Source organism: Rosa rugosa, chromosome 7, assembly GCF_958449725.1.
Source record: "Rosa rugosa chromosome 7, drRosRugo1.1, whole genome shotgun sequence".
NCBI classification, from domain to species: Eukaryota; Viridiplantae; Streptophyta; class Magnoliopsida; order Rosales; family Rosaceae; genus Rosa; species Rosa rugosa.
This window is the reverse complement of record NC_084826.1, coordinates 40,226,761-40,245,413: the sequence shown is the minus strand read 5'-3', so window position 1 is coordinate 40,245,413 and position 18,653 is coordinate 40,226,761. Positions and strand designations below refer to the sequence as shown.

Genomic DNA, 18,653 nt, shown 5'->3' with positions numbered 1-18,653 from the left:
TGTGGCGAAAGCTGGGTTACGAATTGTTGGCAGCGAAGTGGTTTTAATTACATGGCCTCGCAAAGGATGGTTTGCGAAGGAAGATTGGCGATTAATATATGTATGCTCACTATGTATAATTAAGAGGGAGAGAGGCCACTGTTCAAGTAATTTTAGTCAAGCCAATACAAGTGGCTTTGGAGCAACGACATTATAAGAGCAGTGCTGATTCAAGACCTCTTCAGTCAAGACGAAGACCTTTTGACTTCGAGGTCTGGGGGGCAATGTTTGGACCCAAAATAAGCATTTTGGCCTGACAAGGCGTGTCTTGGAGAAATTGAGCCAATGTCAGTGGCTCAAGCTATATATTGTCGACAAACTCGAAATATATATTTAGAGGCTAAATAAAGCCTACTATGGAAGTATGACAAGTCAACTTTAGCATATTTTCCTACTTCGGCTAGGAAAAACCGAGCTAGACAAGGAAGGAGGGGTGGCAGACTAACCAAATGAAATCGAAATGTGTTGAAACTTTCCAGATCCATTCTAGACAGCCCAAGGATCATTTCTTATGAAGAGTGCAAGAGCTTTTTTTGAGTGGAAATCCTTCAAACAATCAGCCCAATTTTCTACAGAAGCAAAACTGGAAAACTGGACCTGTAAGAGGTCCAGCAGCATTTTCGGCCCAACCACATGGAATAAAAATCTGAAAATTTGTCAGGATGATCTACACTCATAGTGGAACATTTCATATGAAGAAGTCGAAGGCATATAATGAAGTCTTGTTGGAGAAATAATTGAAGGAATAAAGGGGCAGAAACTGACCTAAAACCAGCTCAATATTCACATGTTCATGTTTCTTACCCACATGAAGAAAGCTAGATGCTTTTCTCTTTTTCCTTGGATATATTTTTCTTCTACAATCTCTTTAATAGATCATCACCACTTCCATGTTGCTGCACCTTCATGCTTTGCTTTCATTTCATCTTTTCTCTATCTTTTCCATATTTTACAAGTGAACTTAGATCTACTTTCATTATTTTTCTTCCACTCATCATTTCACTCTTCTTTTTCTTCCCTATATAAACACCTTCTCCTCTCATTCTAACACACCCATTCACATACAACAACAACATCTCTAAGATGATCTAAGTTCTCTCTAGAGCAAACCTCTCTAAGAGCAACTCCTCTCATTCTCTTTCTCTTAGCGGTGATCACACTCCTAGTCCTAGTCTTCTCAGAAGCCGACTTTCAGTGCCACCAAACCCTCTGTCAACGTGCTTCGGTCCTAGTCTCCTCGGGAGCCGACGGTAGTGCCGCGACCACAACGGTTACAGAACCAGCCAAGCAAGGGTAACGCCCTAGCAACCCAGCCGAGCTAAAGTCACGCTTTAGCAAGATCTCAACATTTCCCGGTGATGTCGCTCTGCTCGATCTACAATATTGAGTATCGATTGTGTTAACAAGAAGAAGCTCAGCAAAAGTCCTCGCCACGAGGCACAAAGAATCCCGCGACAAGGTTGGTGCTCTCCTCGTCTACAATCGCTTGAAAGAAGTCAGGTCAAGGGACACCCCCGACGACCGCACCCGAACGGTGCTGGCACGCCCGCGCAGAAAAGAGACTGTTGACCAGCTGCAGCAAAACTGGAGCCAAACACTATCCTCAGCTTTCTTTTTCTCTCTTTTGATCAAGACAATCTCTTCACTTTGCAAATGGTTTTTCTTGAGAATTGATTTTGACGCTGCATAAAGTTCTTTGTACTTACCATCCATCTCTTCATCTGAATGCTCCTCATCGTCTGATTCATGGGAGGATTCGTTATGAAGAGTTGAGGTAAGTGCAAGATTCTCTTCCTCATTCTCAGAGTGAGTATCTGACTCACTATCACACCAAGTGGATTTCAAAGCTTTGCCCATACGTGAGCTATACTTTTTATTTCCACAGTCAACAGCCAGATGTCCAATCCCACCACACTCAAAACATTTAGGTTTTTCACTGAAGTTTTTCTTTTGGAAAATTTTGTTTGATTTGGAGTTTCTTTCAAAGGAATTTTCAGAAGGCAAGCTGCGTTTTGAACTGGAGTCAAAAGAATTTTTTTGAGCCTTGACCACTAGAGTTTCTAGACTTGAAGAATTTTTTGAACTGTTTAGTCAAATAGGCCAAGTCTTCTGTGCTGACTTCAGTGTCTTGTTCCTTTTTGACAGAATTAAAAGCAACACTTTTCACATTCTTTTCAGGATTGATCCTCATCTCAAAAGTTTTGAGATTCCCCACAAGTTCATCTAAGGAATAGGTGTCAATGTCTTGGGCTTCTTCTATGGCTGTTTGCTTAGACTAAAAACTAGGTGGAAGAGACCTAAGAAATTTCTTAACAATACGATGTTCCTCAAATGGATCACCAAGGCTATGACATTGACTCGTCACATTGATAAGTCTAGCATGGAAATCATCTATTGACTCGTCAGTCCCCATTGACATGTTTTCAAACTCTAAGACCAACCTCTGAAGTTTTTGAGCTCTAACCCTTTTATTTCCCTCATAAGTAACTTGGCGAAGATCCCAAGCTTTCTTGGCCGTCTCACAATGACTGATCCTAACTCTCTCCTTTTTTGACAAGGCGGTGAACAAATTATTCCTTGCCTTGAAATCATGATTACAATCCTGAATTTCAATTTCACTCCATTCAGCCCTTGGTTTAGGAATCATTTTAGAAGCAAAGGATTCACTAGCTTTAGGATTTTCAGGTTTAGTTGGATGAACCCACCCATTCTCAACAACATTCCACATATTCTCATCTTGAGAGTAAAGAAAAGCTCTCATCATGATTTTCCATTGAGAATAGTCTTCCCCATCAAACCAGGGAGGACTGTTAATCGATCCCGAGGCTCGATCGCGCTCACGTTCCATCCTTCCCACGGACCTTACTAAGATTCCTTAGTAACCTGCTTTGATGCCAAAAGAAAATACTAGGATGAAACAAATATGCCTAGAGGGGGGGGGGGTGAATAGGCTATTCTCGCAAAAATCACACTTTCTTTTAATTCAAAACGTAACAGACAATACTCAGGATTGAAACACAGGTATGGATCCCAAAACAGCAGTAAGATAACTAGGCAAACCAAGATAATCACAAACACACAGCAACCAAGAGAGCAGAATTGTTTGCGCAGTAAAAACCTCAAAAATGAGGAAAACAACTGCGGGGCCTTTAAGGTTAAAGACCCTAATGAAAAACAAATCACTAGATGAGAGAATACAAGTTCTTTACAAACAACCCAAAGCTCTGACCTCGGCATACTTACTAGACACACTAGTAGGTTGTCTGATCTTGTCCTCGTAGATCTTCATCACCTTTGAACTGTCTTCACTGGTTGATAGGTGCTGACCTCGACCTTCAACCTTGCACGCACATCAACGACTCCAACTGACCTCGAGAGCACTTTGATGTGAAGAATGTAATGAATGATGGATGTGTTTGACTCAATGATCTACTTAAGCATGGAACAAGTAGTTCATAGACTCGAATTTGAAGCACACGGTTTCTCACAAAAACAAATGAAAAATCTTGACTCAATAGATGGACCAATTCTTATTTGGCTCAAGGTCCCCAAATGAATGACCATACACGTTGAATATATATCTCAGACTCCCCCTAAAACCTTGGACAATAAAGACTCCAAAACCTAATTGACTCCTAGTATGGAAGGAACAAATCATAAAAAGATATTCACCAAATAAACATGATTCTATTCTTAATAAAGACGATAAGACTTAACAGATCAAATCATATAGAGAAATATCCTTTTACGACCCAACTAATGTATACGCACAAAACGTGAAAAAGAAGAAATAACATCCAACGACCTGACTTGAAAGGGATTGCAGAACAGATTGCAATCCCAGTATGCATGTAGATTGACCTTAATGAAACCTGACCTGACAGAGATTGCAGAACAGATTGCAATCCCAGTATGCATGTAGATTGACCTTAATGAAATGCAAATGCATATGCCCATACCTGGAGTGCATCGAAGAGTCAGCTGGAGCATTGTATGATCATATATCACTTCCACTTTACACTTGATAACTCTATCAGACCTATGATTCTAGCTTTTGTATTAGGAATGCCAACATACATCAAAACTATACTAACAGCACTTGAGTTCGTCGATCTACAAAAGGAATCACCATGGTACCAAGATCATGTGGAGATGGTGATACGTGAATATTTCCAATCCGATAAGGAAATCCTTTTGGCCATGTTTGGTGGATCTAAGAAGAGAAGGAGACAATGGAAAAAGAGAAAGAAGAAAAGCTTGGATCACTATCCTTCCATTGTGTTCCAAGAATCGAAGTTGCTAACAAGGGCACATCTAGCATCATTGAAAAAAAGCAACATCTCATTGAACCACGACCTAAACCTCCTGATTACTCTTCATAAGTTGGTAGCACCGTCAGGCTGAGGACATGAAACCAAGCGCTAATTGGGAGGATGGCAATGACATTGGAAACTTTTATGCAAAAGGGTGTTATAGTTTACCTGAATCTTCTTTTTGATTTCTTTGCTTCTTTTCTAGTTCCTTTTTATGTTTTTAGTGTGTGTGCAGGTCATATAGTTGAGGAAAGATAGAAGGAGATCACTGTTGACCGAAACAGTTTTTTCTGACTTGCGGATCAGTTCATTTTGAAAAGCTAGTGTTCACAGATCACTTGGAACCAGAAGACGTGCCATATATGGATCAAAATCCCCAGGAGTCTATTTTCCAATGGAGTTGACAGATCGAAATTCTGAGTTCTAATGCGTCTTCAGTTTCCAGTTGAGTAGAGAAGGGTCGGGGTAGAAAACTGAAAAACTGGGCAGCTGAGCCACATAAAGTGCAAAACATGGGATACTTTCCGGGGTTCAAATGAGACAAAATTTATATGTATTCGAATCCCCAGATGTCTACTTCATTACTACTAAATGGATTTTCAATATGACATACAAATATTCCGTTATTCAGGTTTGAATGGACAAAGGTCAGTCTGCCAGCATTTTGCCAGTTTTCCGTAATTTTTTGCTAACTTTGCAGGTCTCTAGTTTTCACATCCCTTGGAGTTGCAATGCGTGTCACATATGTATGAAAATCCCTGAATATGATCTTTCATTTCCAAGTAGAACCTTTGGATTCCGTTTCTGAATGGATGAGCTATAAGCCTCGGCAATAGGGCTGCTGCAAGGTTTTAGCTTAAATCAGTTTGTCAAAAGTGATGTTTCCTATTGTCTTTGAGCATTATTGGAGTACCTTTGGAACATGTTTGGCATGGAGCTTATGTTAGGAAGTCAAGGCTTAATTAGCCTTGAGGTTGGTATCTTTAGTTCGTCTCCAAAGGTCGTGTGCATTGGGAGGTCTACAAGAGGGAGCATTCTCTACTTTTCTTAACTATACTTGTTTTTGTTGTTTTCTTTTCTCTCTCTTTCTATACTTCAATCTTTTCATTGCATGTGATCATTTGTCAAACATTGAGGACGATGTTTGGTTTAAGTGTGGGGGGAAGAAAATTGAAACTTTTTGCTATTTTTAGGTTGTTCGTTTTGTGTTTACGATTTAAAAAAAAAAAAAAGTTTAGCTAGTTTTAGATTATTTTCTATTGAGTCTTAGGAGTCTTCCAACACTATGATGAGCATGAACTTTTACAGATAAATATTATGGTCAAAAGATGATTGCAAGCATGTATTGATTCATGATTTCAAGTAATTGTTAATAGATTTTTATAATTATTATGCTTAACTTGTCTTGCATTGATAGTTAGATTGATGTAATGATTGAAATTTAATTGATGCATTCTAGGATGAGCTAAATTTGATTTGAACCTTTGTGAGCTTTTGAGCCTATATATGTGCTATTCTTTTCTGAGCGTTTAAATATCTTATTTTTTTGGCGTGGAATTTGTTGATCTCATTATTCTTTTATCTTGATTGACTACTTGTCATAGCTCTTTAATGGACTATAGAGATTACTAGAACTCACTCTTATGCCTGTCGAAACTTTTATCAATTTAAGCTTGAACCTTTGAAGGGAAGAAGGCACTAGGAATCACCACCATAGCCAAATTAACCTGTGTCCCTTTTATGCACACAAGATGTGCAACCCCCTAGTTAACCCCTTTGAGCCTACATTTAGCCTTTCCTTTCATCACCCACATAATCCTTAATCTTGAGACTAGTATAGTTTTTTCTTTACCCTTATTCTAAAGATTTAGTAGAGCTATATTCCTGAGTTGTTTTGGTTCAAGGTGATTATTGTAAAGAGCAAGTGTGGGGGAATCAGATTCATGATCCAAGAAAAGAAAAAAGACTAATTTATTGCTGTAAAAAAAAAAAAAAAAAAAAAAAAAGAAGAAGAAGAAGAAGCAAGTATTCGGCATTAAAATATATATATATATATATATATATACAAAGTTTAGATCTGATTCCCCAAGTGAAAAAGAGTTTGTTTGGAAGTGAAGGCCCAACATGAAGAATCCGGCCTTTGTCCTACTTCACGAATGTTTTAGATGTTATACCTTGAGGACTTCAAAATTTTTTATCTCTTACTTCACTACATGCTTCACTAGGTTTTTAGAATCTTTGTTATTTCCTATCCTTTCTTTCTTTAAACCTACACCCATGGCCCCATTACAACCTTAATCGAAGACCTATCTGATCATTGGAGACGGCGATTGATCTGTGGAGATTTGCGTGTAGGAGTGAGCATATGGTTTAGGTCCATTTGTGCAAGTAGTTGGTGTCTTTTATATATGAGATCTGTATTGAAAAATATTTTCAGAAAAAGCTTTTCTTTCTTGTTATCATATGTGAGCTATTTGTTTGCCTTTATACATCATTCTTCTCATATATAACTTGAGTGAAAATATAGGCTTATGCTATATAGTCAGAAAATCATGAGAGAAAAGAAATTGAGTGCCTCCTTGTGAGAAATTGAGTTCACACTTGTTCGACACATGAGGAGGTTGGGTTTCTTTTGATGCATTGGTTTGATTATCCTTGCATTAAATTTCACTATGTCAATCAACCCATCAGACAACAGCCGAGGGCTGTTGTCTGATTCAGAAAATTTTTGTTGTCTAGTAGCCTGATATGTCTTAGGCCTTCAGATGACAGATATTACCCGTGATCTATATTTCACTCAAACAACATAGGCCGGCCAATAATCTGTTGTCTGATTATGTCGAGATATGCCGAATTATGAATTTCTGTGGTTGCAGATGTAACAAGACGACAGTTATATGTTGTATGTATTTCATTAAGACGACAGAAATCTGCACAACATCTTTTCATAAAACTCTATCGTATGTATTTCATTAAGACGACAGAAATCTGTTGTGTGAATATATAGATATTTGAACTATCTTGGATTTTTTCTGTTGTGTGAATCAATTGTAGACAACATATATTTGTTATGGTCTGTTGTTTCTTTTTGACTAAAATGACATAAATATGTCGTTTGAATATGTAGAGGTGTGAACTTTCTTGGGTCTTTCTGTTGTGTGAGTCAATTATGAACAACATATATTTATAAAGTTATGTTGTTTCTTGTTGACTAAAATGACAGAAATATGTCATTTGAATATGTAGAGGCGTGAACTTTCTTGGGTCTTTTTGTTGTTTGATTAGCATAAGGACTACAGTTAGCCTGCTTCATATGTGGTTATGGTGACTTCAGACAACAGACATTTGCTTGAATTTTGTTGTTTGATGTTGACTCGGATTTCAGCTTGTTTTTGTTCTTATGCCTATCAACTAACACTCCAATCTTGACATAATAAGATAGACACAAGTGCCATTGGCAAAGAAAAAGTTTCATATGTATATAACTATATATATATTGATCTTTTCATATTAACAACTCCAAATGTACAAGTCATCAATACATTATCTTAACATAATAAGTACATAGAAACAAGTAGTTAACACAACCTTGTCCCTTGAGCAGCTTCAGTTGTTAATTAGCATTTTCTTCTACTACTTCTGTTCATTCCAATTCTGAAGCAGAGGCTCTTCTCACATGGTGAAATGCTACAACTTTGTCGCCCGCTTTGAACTTCTGGACTCCTTATCCAACATCGAACCTTCATTATGTAGTCTTGAGCTACCTGCAGATAATTATCCAATGAGCATGCAATAACAAAATGGAGAAATCCCAATGTACACAAAATGTTATGTTAATTAATACAAGAGGCACACAGCAAACACATAAATTGAACATGCTTTAAGCAAACATGGTATAGGAAAAGTAGCAATCCATGAGCAAAGCCTGGACTAAGAGTAATCTACTAATATAAGATGCAAAATATTGTGTATGTTTTTATGATGTAATCTTAAGCAAAAGAAGAAACAAATATACCCAGTCCCAACACAAAACAGAAACACCAGCAACCTGCAAAAAAGGAAGAAAAGAATATCAGATACCAATCAACCAAATGTACTCCAAACCAAAACCCCTGCAACCTGGAAGTTTTCTATGTACCTGCAACTCATTAAAATATTTAACAAAGACACAATTCAAAATAGATTAAGAACCAAATTTAGTGTCAAAAACAAACTAAATCCTAAAAAAGATGATACATTTCCAAAACGAGGCAAAGTAGGATAGCAAGAATCAGATGTTTAAGAGTCAATCTCAGATTGAGATCGATTTGCAACCCAAAATTTCTACCACATGTTTGGTATGTGTCATGAACCAAAAACTAACTCAAACCCCATAAAATAAACTTAATCTTCAATCATTGCTCCAAATATCAAAATCCAGCAAGTTACTCTGTAGACAATTTGCTGAAAGTGTGTTGATTACTTCCAAAATATTAATCCAACACTTTACACTATGTATTTGCTTGACTGGTACGTGTTCATTCTTTGAAAGCAACGGCTTGGCAGCCATGAATTCAACTAAAAGCAAGTAATAGAAAAATGCATATGCAATGTCAAGGAAACCCCATATCCAGTGCTTCACAAAGAAATGCACATAAATATACAAATGATTTAAGTTTGATTGTTCACCTAAATGCATCAAACGATATAGTCCAACACATCCATCATGCAAAGGTCTGAGCCCTGAAAATGAACAAGCAGGAAGAGAAGATATTTAAAGTTGATAATAAGGTGACAAGCTCATTGCGTGTTTGAACTAAGAGTTCAGTGAATTAAGTATATAGAAACTAGCAGCATAAAAAACATTGATTATTAGGTAGCAAAAAACCATGAAGTACTATAAAGTGACAGAATTCCTAGGGATTTGAAAAGGAATAACATAATCAATTGCCTTAGATTCATAATCCTTGCAGCAAGATACCATTTTCTATTATACCTGAATCCTTCAGTCATTCCACGTAACATTATGATTAAGACATAAGTTCCAATTTCCAATAATCATAAACTGCATTTTTGCATTTGTTCCATCCTAGTATTACAAACTCCCCAAAGTTTGGTAATTACCTGAATAACTTGGAATCACACTATATGGTTTCAAAGGTAAGGTCCTACCTAGGAAATCAGCTGTATTCTTTCACTGTTGAACCTATGAGTGCTAAGCCAGTTGCGTAGAGAGCCACTATCTCGTGTTAATAACCACTGGGGTTCACATAAGCACCAAGAGGACCTTCACTTGACATCACTAGATATCAATCCGCCTTGCAAAAACAGTCTGCATCTATTGGATGCAAACTTACTAATATGCAAAAACAATCTGCAGCCTTAAACCACCATAAGAAGAGTAAAAGACTTTGCTATGTCAAAATAAAAATGGGGTGGTAGATAAAAATGAGCACACCTGCTGGATCGGAGTTACTACTTGTTTGTATTCTGAATGACAAATGGCTACGGCGATGCTCGATCAGTCAACATCAGAACTACCTAATCTGATAACTAATAACATGGGGGAATGTAGAAATGTTACAATACCTCAAATACATATTCACGAGTAATTTCAATCAGCATCACCAGAACAATTCAACCTACAACCAGGCAAAAAAGAAGAGAGAGAAAAATCCAAATAGATATGATAGCAATGAAACATACAATCCACAAAAATTGAAGCTTTAACAAGCTTGAGGGGTCGAGAGAGAGGGAAATGACTAAATAAAAAGCCCAATCTTGTAACCCAAATGCAATCATATAAACCCTAGGCAAACTGGATTGAAAACAAACCAAACTATATCCAGAAATCAAGGGAAAACAAACCAGATCTATAAATGAAGCAGAATGTAAAGCAGAGATGGAGAACCTTGAGAGCGATTGCGAGCGAGAAGTAGACCCAAACTAATTAAGCGTGTGCGAGCGACAAAAGAGAAATGGGTGGCGATGGCGAGAGGAGAGATGGATAACCTTGCGTTGTTGACTTTTGGGGTTGAGTTTGAGTGCGATGTTCCTGAATTCCAGATTCGCTAGTCACAGATGGATTTGGGGATTTGGTATTTTGGGTGTGTTCTTCATCTAGAAGGACCAGAGAGAACTCGAGTCGATCAAGCAAAAGGGGCTCCGAGATGAGTCTACAAATAAAAACAAGGAATTGAGTCAGATCCTTGCACTTGTAATTACACATACGCATCCCCAATTCAAACAAAACCTAGCAAACCCAAATCGAGTTTCAAAGGAAAATTTCCAAAACCCCAAATTGAATTCCAAATAAAACCTCAAAACTCAAAACAAAACCCAATAGAAACCCTAAATCGAAAAACAGTGAATCAAAAAACTTACCAACAATAGGGAACCAATACGTTTGACTGGTTTCGAGAGACTGAGATGGTTTGGCTAGTTTGGATGGTTTGGCTGTATTTATTGAAGAGTTAGAGATGGGGATAGGTGGTTCTGCGTTTGTCGAAGAGAGATGAGAGATGAGAGATGGAGATTGGCTTTTGATTAGAGAGATGGGAGATCCGGCAAGAAATTTGCTCGAGAGTTTTGTTCTGGTGCTCGAGGGAGAAGGCGAGAGTTTTCTTCTTCATAGTTGCTGTTTGTTTTTTTTTATTTAAAGGCATAGTTGTTGTTTGCTTGAGAAAGGGATTTTTTTTTTTTTTTTTTTAAAAGAGGGAGTTTTTTTTTTTTTTGGTCTGATAGAAAATGCTAAGAGGAAAACACTCGACCCTTTCCGTTTTAGTTGTGCCAAAAAAGAGAGAGAGAGAGAGGCACAATCAAAACATCAACAATCTCCATCTATTGCACAACAGAAAACTGTCGTCTGAAACACAGCATTTTTCAAACAGTTTCTCTCCAAAAAAAAAAAACTCAAACAACCAAAACTAAATCAATCTCAGTTTAATGCACAACAGAAATCTGTTGTCTGAAATATAACCTTTATCAGAAAACTGATTTACCATGGTATATCACTATATTCAGACAACATAATTTTTTCATTCTGTCATTAAAATTATTCAGACAACAGAAAACAACCATTCTGTCGTCTGAGCTTTGTCGTCTGATGAGTTTATTGACATAGTGTTTTGAGCATAATGGTTATCAAAACAAATTAGCTTTTAAGTGAAGTTGTGATTTGATATATGATTGCTTGATTCTTGTTGACCATTTGTGTGGGCATTATATGTTCTCTACGATGTTTGGAAGACATTATGCCCGTGTCCGTGGTTTAGTTTAGTTTCTTTTGTTTGCTAGGGACTAGAAAAGTCTAAGTGTGGGGGTATTTGATAGGAGCATAATTATACATTATTTATATCAAATGCCTTTATATTTTCATTGTTAGTTCTTGATATTTTCTTGTTATTTACTTTGTTTATATGTTTTGTAGGTATTTTAGAGCAAAGGAGAAGAAAAGAAGAAAAAGAGGGATTGAAAGTCAAAATCAGCAAATCTGCCTGTGCAGATCAGCCAACTTCGACAGAGTACTGAGAGCAGCTCAGGATGATCCAGATAATGATCTTTATATTGATGGAAAGCCTCGAATGTCTAGTTTCCAAAGCCTTTTACGGTTCGTGAATTTGATTTTTCTAGAAGTTATGACCGATTTAGTACAAGAAGGTCAGGCTGCGCGCGAATCTGAGTTCAAAATAGGAAAGATTGTCTCCTAGAGCTATAAGGGAAGAAGAATTAAAAGTCCTTCTTTAATTAGAGATCAAATTCCTTAATTCTTGGAAGAGAAGAAGTCTTGACGCAATAACTATATAAAAAGGATTCTAGGGCATCATTGTAGACATCTTTGGACGCACAACATCAGGTCATCAGTCCATTGCCGCCATCCTCTCCTCCCTCTCTTTTCTTGTTTTATTTTATTTCTTGTTAGCATGAGTCAACGTATCCTATTTAGAATATTCTTATTCTATTAGGAATGTACGTATTGTATGCAATTAGGAATGTAATTATCCCTTTAATTGTAATTAGCACTTACCTAGTTAGTATATGTAACATTGGTATATAAATACCTCCTTGTGAGAAGAATAAAATCGATTGGATTGTTACCAAGTGTCCAATGTGGGTCTTGGATTGTTATATTGACCAAGTATCCAATATGAGACTTGTGTCCCAATTTCCAATATGGGAATTGGATTGTTAATTAATTTCACGTGCAAAATTAGAGCTAGGTTGCACGTGAGGGGGCGTGTCGGAGAGGAAAGATCCCACATTGGAAAAGTGACAAATAAAATATAACTTATAAGTGGGTGACTCTTACAGAGGCCTTTTGTGATTAAAACCCAACACCTAACATGTGGTTAAGTTGGGACCATATCGGTATAATGATAGACCACGGGCCACGCTTGTTGCTGTTTAACATTTCTTTTATGTATTGCTAATAGTTTTTTGATAGTTAGGGGCTGCCTAAGCCCTAGACATGTGTAAACTAAGATTTTGGCGTTAATTTTATAGTTTCTTGGATATTGAATGTTTGTTAATTCATTGGTTTCTCATTGATAAATTCTGGTTTCGTTTATTATGGTTGCAAACGTAGTAAGCATGCTAGGATTTTATTGCTATCATTTCGTGTTTAGATCATCATGTGATTCATGTCAAGCATGTTATCTAGAGTAGCACATGAGTGACTTGAGCCCCATTCATATGAATTAGCATCTAGGTAGATTAGGACAACATCAGTACTGAAATTGCCTAGCTTTATTCACAACCTTTTTGTTCTTAATGACTTTTGACTTGAGAGCTGTGAGAGAATATCACTCTAGCTAGGTTCCATGTTAGAAGCTGGGTTAGGATGCAGACATCATGCACCTAACATATCAAGTATGAAAGGTTAATAGGTTAAGTTCAACACATCATTGGCTTAGCTTGAGTAAAGACATTCAAGTGAAAAGAAGCATATAGGTTAACAAATCGTAGGTGAAATATGGTCTAGTGGTGTATGGTTGTTCCTAGCTATTGTCGTCTCATCTATTTCAAAAACCAAAAACAATTCTCTATTTTCGTCACTTTCTGTTCTCTGTTTTTTATTTATTTATTTAGTATATTAAATCAACTCCGATTCCCCTGAAATTTATGAGAGTCTTTATTAACGTGTCTAGTTCGTGTCTGTAAATTTTCATAATTTTTAGTTGAGTCTAGATAGGGTTTTTAATTTCATCTTTATTAGAGGTCAGTTTTAGTGTTTTGTCTGTTTTCAAGTCTAGATTTGCATATTAAGCACAATTATCTACGGGAGACCCCTTCTTTCCTATACTACGATTGACTAATATTTGTGATTGCAGGGTTAAATTATTACACCTAGTTTAGGTGTACCATCATCCAGTAAGTTAGATTTGACACATGAAAGGTGATTTTCCAAATCCTTCAGTCTTCTCTACTTCATAATCCTGCAAGTTTCAATTGATTGAAAAAGATGGGAAAGAAGAAAGTTAAAACAATGGCATGAACAAGGGTGTTGGTAACTTGTAAGCTGCAGTAGATATAGTATAGATGAGAAGAGAGGAGAAGCCCCAATGGAAGTTGTGGTAGAGAGAGAGAGAGAGAGAGAGAGAGAGAGAGAGAGAGAGAGAGAGAGAGAGAGAGAGAGGAGCAGAGTCTTGAGGATCTATGTGCTTAAAAGTGAAAAAATAAATCAATTTCTTCAATTGCGAGGTGGGTTGTTTTCAGGAAACAATGAAAACGATAAAAAGTTGTTTCACATATCTATTCATAATTCCTTACTTGTATCTTAATCCTCATGCCTAGCGTTCGAGTTCCAACTCTCACAAGCTTGTAGCTACCAGGTTTGAGGGATTTTTGGAATTCGTGCGCCTACGACAGGAGATTAGTCTGATTTTGCTGGAATATCCTTGTGAATCTCGGTCTGAATACTAACTGGGTGGGTGTGTTACTAACTCGCTACGGTAACCGAGATGGCTTGCTACCTCATTCCGATAAAAAAAAGAGTAAAAGAAATTAGGGTCCGGATCTGGGACATCATATTTTACACAAATTTTGACACACCTTGTGAGCCATTAGATTTTAAAATGTTCAATAGTTCAGATTTATTGTTTGAATGATGTCAACACAACACCAAGTGATATGGAAATGACATGGCATTATATATTTCTGATCTAAAATTAAACTTTTATTCATTAAAAGAAAAATGTTCTTTCTAAATGTACTTGGCAAATATCTATTTAGACTCAGCAAATCAATTTAATATGAAAAGACAGTTGTATCCTTATATGAAATGACATTAAAAGTCATCGTAAATGAAGATAATAACAAAAGAAATCATAAAATCTGAAACTCTTTATTCTATTTGTACCCAGTAGTTCACTGTGTTCAAGTTGTTACGTTGTTTCTTCCAACAAAACTTCAAACCCAAATTTCACTTTTCATTATAATTGTCTCATCTCTCTAGCAAAGTTATGAGTGCAATTTGTTGGAGGACTGGCTTGGGAGACCCAGAAGGAGACTATGAATCTTGAGTAGTTTGGTGACATCTTGGAGGCTGTTGTTATCACTGACAAGGCCACCGACAGATCCAAGGGCGTATTTATGCATATATACATCTTATCCTTCTCTTCCATTCATCCATCTCTTCTTCAATTCTTTTGTTTTGATCTTGTTATCACATCCATATATATATATATATATTTTCTTTGTAAATATTACATACATGGCTTCCTAATTGTTTTCTGCCAGATCTTGATGAACATATACATGATTATATTTAATTAATTATGATATTAATCTTGGTTAATTTGTACTAGAATACTAGTAGCTAATGTTATGGTGTTTATACATATGATCGTATATATGGGTAGGTAACCTTTCGTGAAGCAGAAGCAACGATGAGTGCTTGCGTCGACACTGCTGCAAAGACTTATTAAAGGCTTCGGCAGTTAGCCACCAAACTAATAGGAAGAGCGAAGGAGGTAGCAATGACGACGAACTCTAAGAGATAAATTCTTGAGTTTGGGACTATGGGTGGATTTTGCTGGGTGTGAGTTTTCAAACACGCGAAACACAAAAAGGAACATTGTCTTCTCTAACTTCAAGCTCTCATCATCCATTCCAACTCCAAGCTCTCATCTTCATCCTCCCAATTACTTGTCTAAATTGGAACTAAACAATACTTACAATAAGAACACAGGTACGTATTTATCTTGTTGACATAAAAACAACTAAATTTAGGGTTTAGGCCTAGAATTGGTTGTGAAGTTTATGGTATTCAATTACCTATACTACAATACTTGCGTCTGGTATTCTTTTCCTAGCTTTTGTTTCTTGATTTTTTTTTTTTTGGGCAAATCTTCTACCTCAGGGTTGAAAACTTTGATTTTTCCTATCCTCTATTGACCAACATTTACTGCTGTGAACTGGAAGAATATGTTTAATTGCTCTTACCATCAAGAATCAAACATGCTTGAAATTAATTGTGTACTTCATAGATAGAAGGATATAGGCTCTAGAAGAGCAGGTGGATCTCGTCTGTACTGTGGGGTAGAAAAAAACAATGCCCCACTTTTTTAGATTTCATGTTAATTGATAGCTAATGTCAATGGTGATACGAACAATAAGTTTTTTTTTTTTTATCTCACTAGTCTTGTGAGAATGAGGAGAAATATAATTGAAGGCTTACAAAATTGTGATTGGAACTAAGAACTCTTGTAGTCTTGTTCTCTGCTCGTTCTTCTTCTTTTATTTCTTTTTAGTTTTTGTTGATTTTGATTTTTCAAATTTTTTTTTCTTTCTTTTAATGAAGAAAAGTTTAATTTTAGATTAGAAGTATGTAATGCCATTTAACTAACCTGTCTCATGACGGTCTAAACCCAGCTCACGTTCCCTATTGGTGGGTGAACAATCCAACACTTGGTGAATTCTGCTTCACAATGATAGGAAGAGCCGACATCGAAGGATCAAAAAGCAACGTCGCTATGAACGCTTGGCTGCCACAAGCCAGTTATCCCTGTGTAATGCCCCGGAAATTCGTAATTATTTCCGAGGAATTTTCCGGAATCTAATTTATGGTTGTTGGACAGTTTCATGGCTCGTGGACGGAGCGGAAGTGTTTCGGACGAATTAATTATTTGAAAAGTGTGACTTTAGGGACGACGCAAAGGTTGACTTTTGATACGTTGGGATTCTCCGAAAACTTCCTTCACGAAAGTTGTAGAGCGCGTCGATACGAGTTCGTGGACATGTGGAACGCGAAAATCAGAGTTCGTATGAGGAAGTTATGACTATTGGAAGAAGTTTCCATTTTGGTATAAATAGGGAATTTCCGAAAATATCTTCATAATTCCTCATTTCTGTTTTTGGAAACTTTGTTTCTCTTTCTTCTCTCTCGGCTGCACCTTCAGTATCTGAGAATTGCGACTGACCCGACCCTAACCAGGTGATCCGACCCGGATTTTCCGGCGATCTCCGGCGACCTCTAGCCTCGAAACCTGCACAGAACGGTTCGCCTCTCTCGTGCGGTCGTCTCTGTGGCAGCCTCTTGCGGCGATTCGTGGTGGAGGAAGTGCAGCAAGGTGGTGCAGCCTAGTGTTTTCGAACCCGACCGGAAAACACAGTTCCGGCGACGTCAAGGCTTCAGGCTTCCATCCTTGGGTTCGTGGGAGGCTCCTTGATCGATCTATGGTGTTTGTTTCGATCGGTTTACGTGGAAATCGGTTCAACTCAGTTGGGATTACTGTTCACGGCTTGTGAGGTAGTTTTTGACCCTTTATGCTTGTTTTCTGACTTCGAGCTAGTTATGAGAATCCACAAGCATGCTTAGATGAAGCTTTTTGATGTTGGGAGTTTTGTGAAATAATGAGTTTTGGCCGGTGGCGGTGCGCCTCCGTCTGTGGTGGCGTTCCGGCGGTGTTCCGGCCACTTAATGAACTGTTTGTGGTATTATATATGTTCTACTCGTTAATACGAGCGTTTCGATATATAATATGCAAATTTTGGAGTTCGTATGGAATTGTTATGATTTTTTGCAGTTTCATACAGATCGATTTATTTGATCCGTGAGGATTCAAGCGTCCGATCGACATGTGGTTTGGTCACATCGATCATGGACGTATTCCGGAGACTTTGGGAGGTCTCGGATGTGGTTTTGCCTCGATTGGCTCCACTTTGGGGATTTTAGTTCAAAACAGGGGTTTCGGACTTAAATCGTTTGTGAATCGTTACTGATTTGAGGTCATTGGTGATTAGGTGCTTCTAAAGGTGAATTGGACGAGTTGTTGGTGATAGTTTTGGTTCGGTTCTGTATAGAAGACGCAGCGGGAGTTTCAAGGTGAGTAATCTCACGAAGTTCATTTCACGAACGGGTTGACCTTATTGTTTTGAGAGTTATTTAGTTAACTGCAAACTATAGTTGGTATTAGTGGTCTTCCTGAGTGAATGACCATATATATATATATATATTTACGTGGAATATGTATATTCTTGTGGGTTGATGAGTGAATTGAAGCAATAGGTATTGATGGGTTTCATTCTATTGTTTTGGGGCTTGACTTTTCGGGAAACATTTTGTGGGAATTGGGAATTTCTATTGTTTTGAAAAGTGTCAAGATTTGGTGTGAGTTGCTTTGATGTGATTTGAATGTTTTGATCTAACGACCGGGGGTCGGGAGATCTGAGAGTCACAGGTTGTGATTTCTCCTTTTGGTTTGAGTTAATGTTTTGATCTGATGACCGGGGAGGTCTGATGATTGGAGGTCACGGGGTGACATCTCCTTTTGTGTGAGTTGAGTAACTTTTGGGTCCAGAGTGACCATTTTGAAAGGTTTTGATCTGACGACCGGGGAGGTCTGAGGATTTGGGGTTGCTGGGAGTAACCTCAGGCATATATATCGGGACTTCACGCCTTTTGCCGGGTTTGTGGATACGATCAGTTAGAGCTCTAGTCTGTTGCCATAGTACATCATGGGGGGTAGCGGAGAGCTATCTGATGCACATGAGTACGTGTTTTTAAAAGGGAGTTCCGGGGATTCTTTCTTTTAAATGTCCTGGGAGGACTTGTTTATCATATTTAATTGTCAGAGTTTCAATTATTATGATTTTGTCACGGGGTGACTTGTGTTGTTTTGAGAATGTGTTTTAAAAGGGAGTTTCGGGGATTCTTTCTTTTAAATGTCCTGGGAGGACTTGTTTATCATATTTAATTGTCAGAGTTTCAATTATTATGATTTTGTCACGGGGTGACTTGTGTTGTTTTGAGAATGTGTTTTAAAAGGGAGTTTCGGGAATTCTTTCTTTTAATTGTCCTGGGAGGACTTGTTTATCATATTT

The 18,653-nt window shown here is 37.5% G+C and overlaps 1 long non-coding RNA gene across 4 annotated transcripts; it reads right to left on the bottom strand.

Annotated features, from left to right (window-relative positions):
- Positions 1–7,806: 7,806 nt before the first annotated feature.
- Positions 7,807–10,972, bottom strand: LOC133722558 (uncharacterized). Of its 4 annotated transcripts, none has more exons than XR_009852821.1 (6): positions 10,716–10,972; positions 9,790–10,507; positions 9,504–9,705; positions 9,021–9,074; positions 8,368–8,400; positions 7,807–8,116 (listed from the first exon to the last, which is right to left on the bottom strand). It is a non-coding gene; the product is annotated as an uncharacterized LOC133722558 (long non-coding RNA). The 4 variants fall into 4 exon arrangements; XR_009852820.1 differs by having other exon boundaries at positions 9,504–9,884; positions 10,243–10,507; XR_009852819.1 differs by having other exon boundaries at positions 9,456–10,507.
- Positions 10,973–18,653: the final 7,681 nt, after the last annotated feature.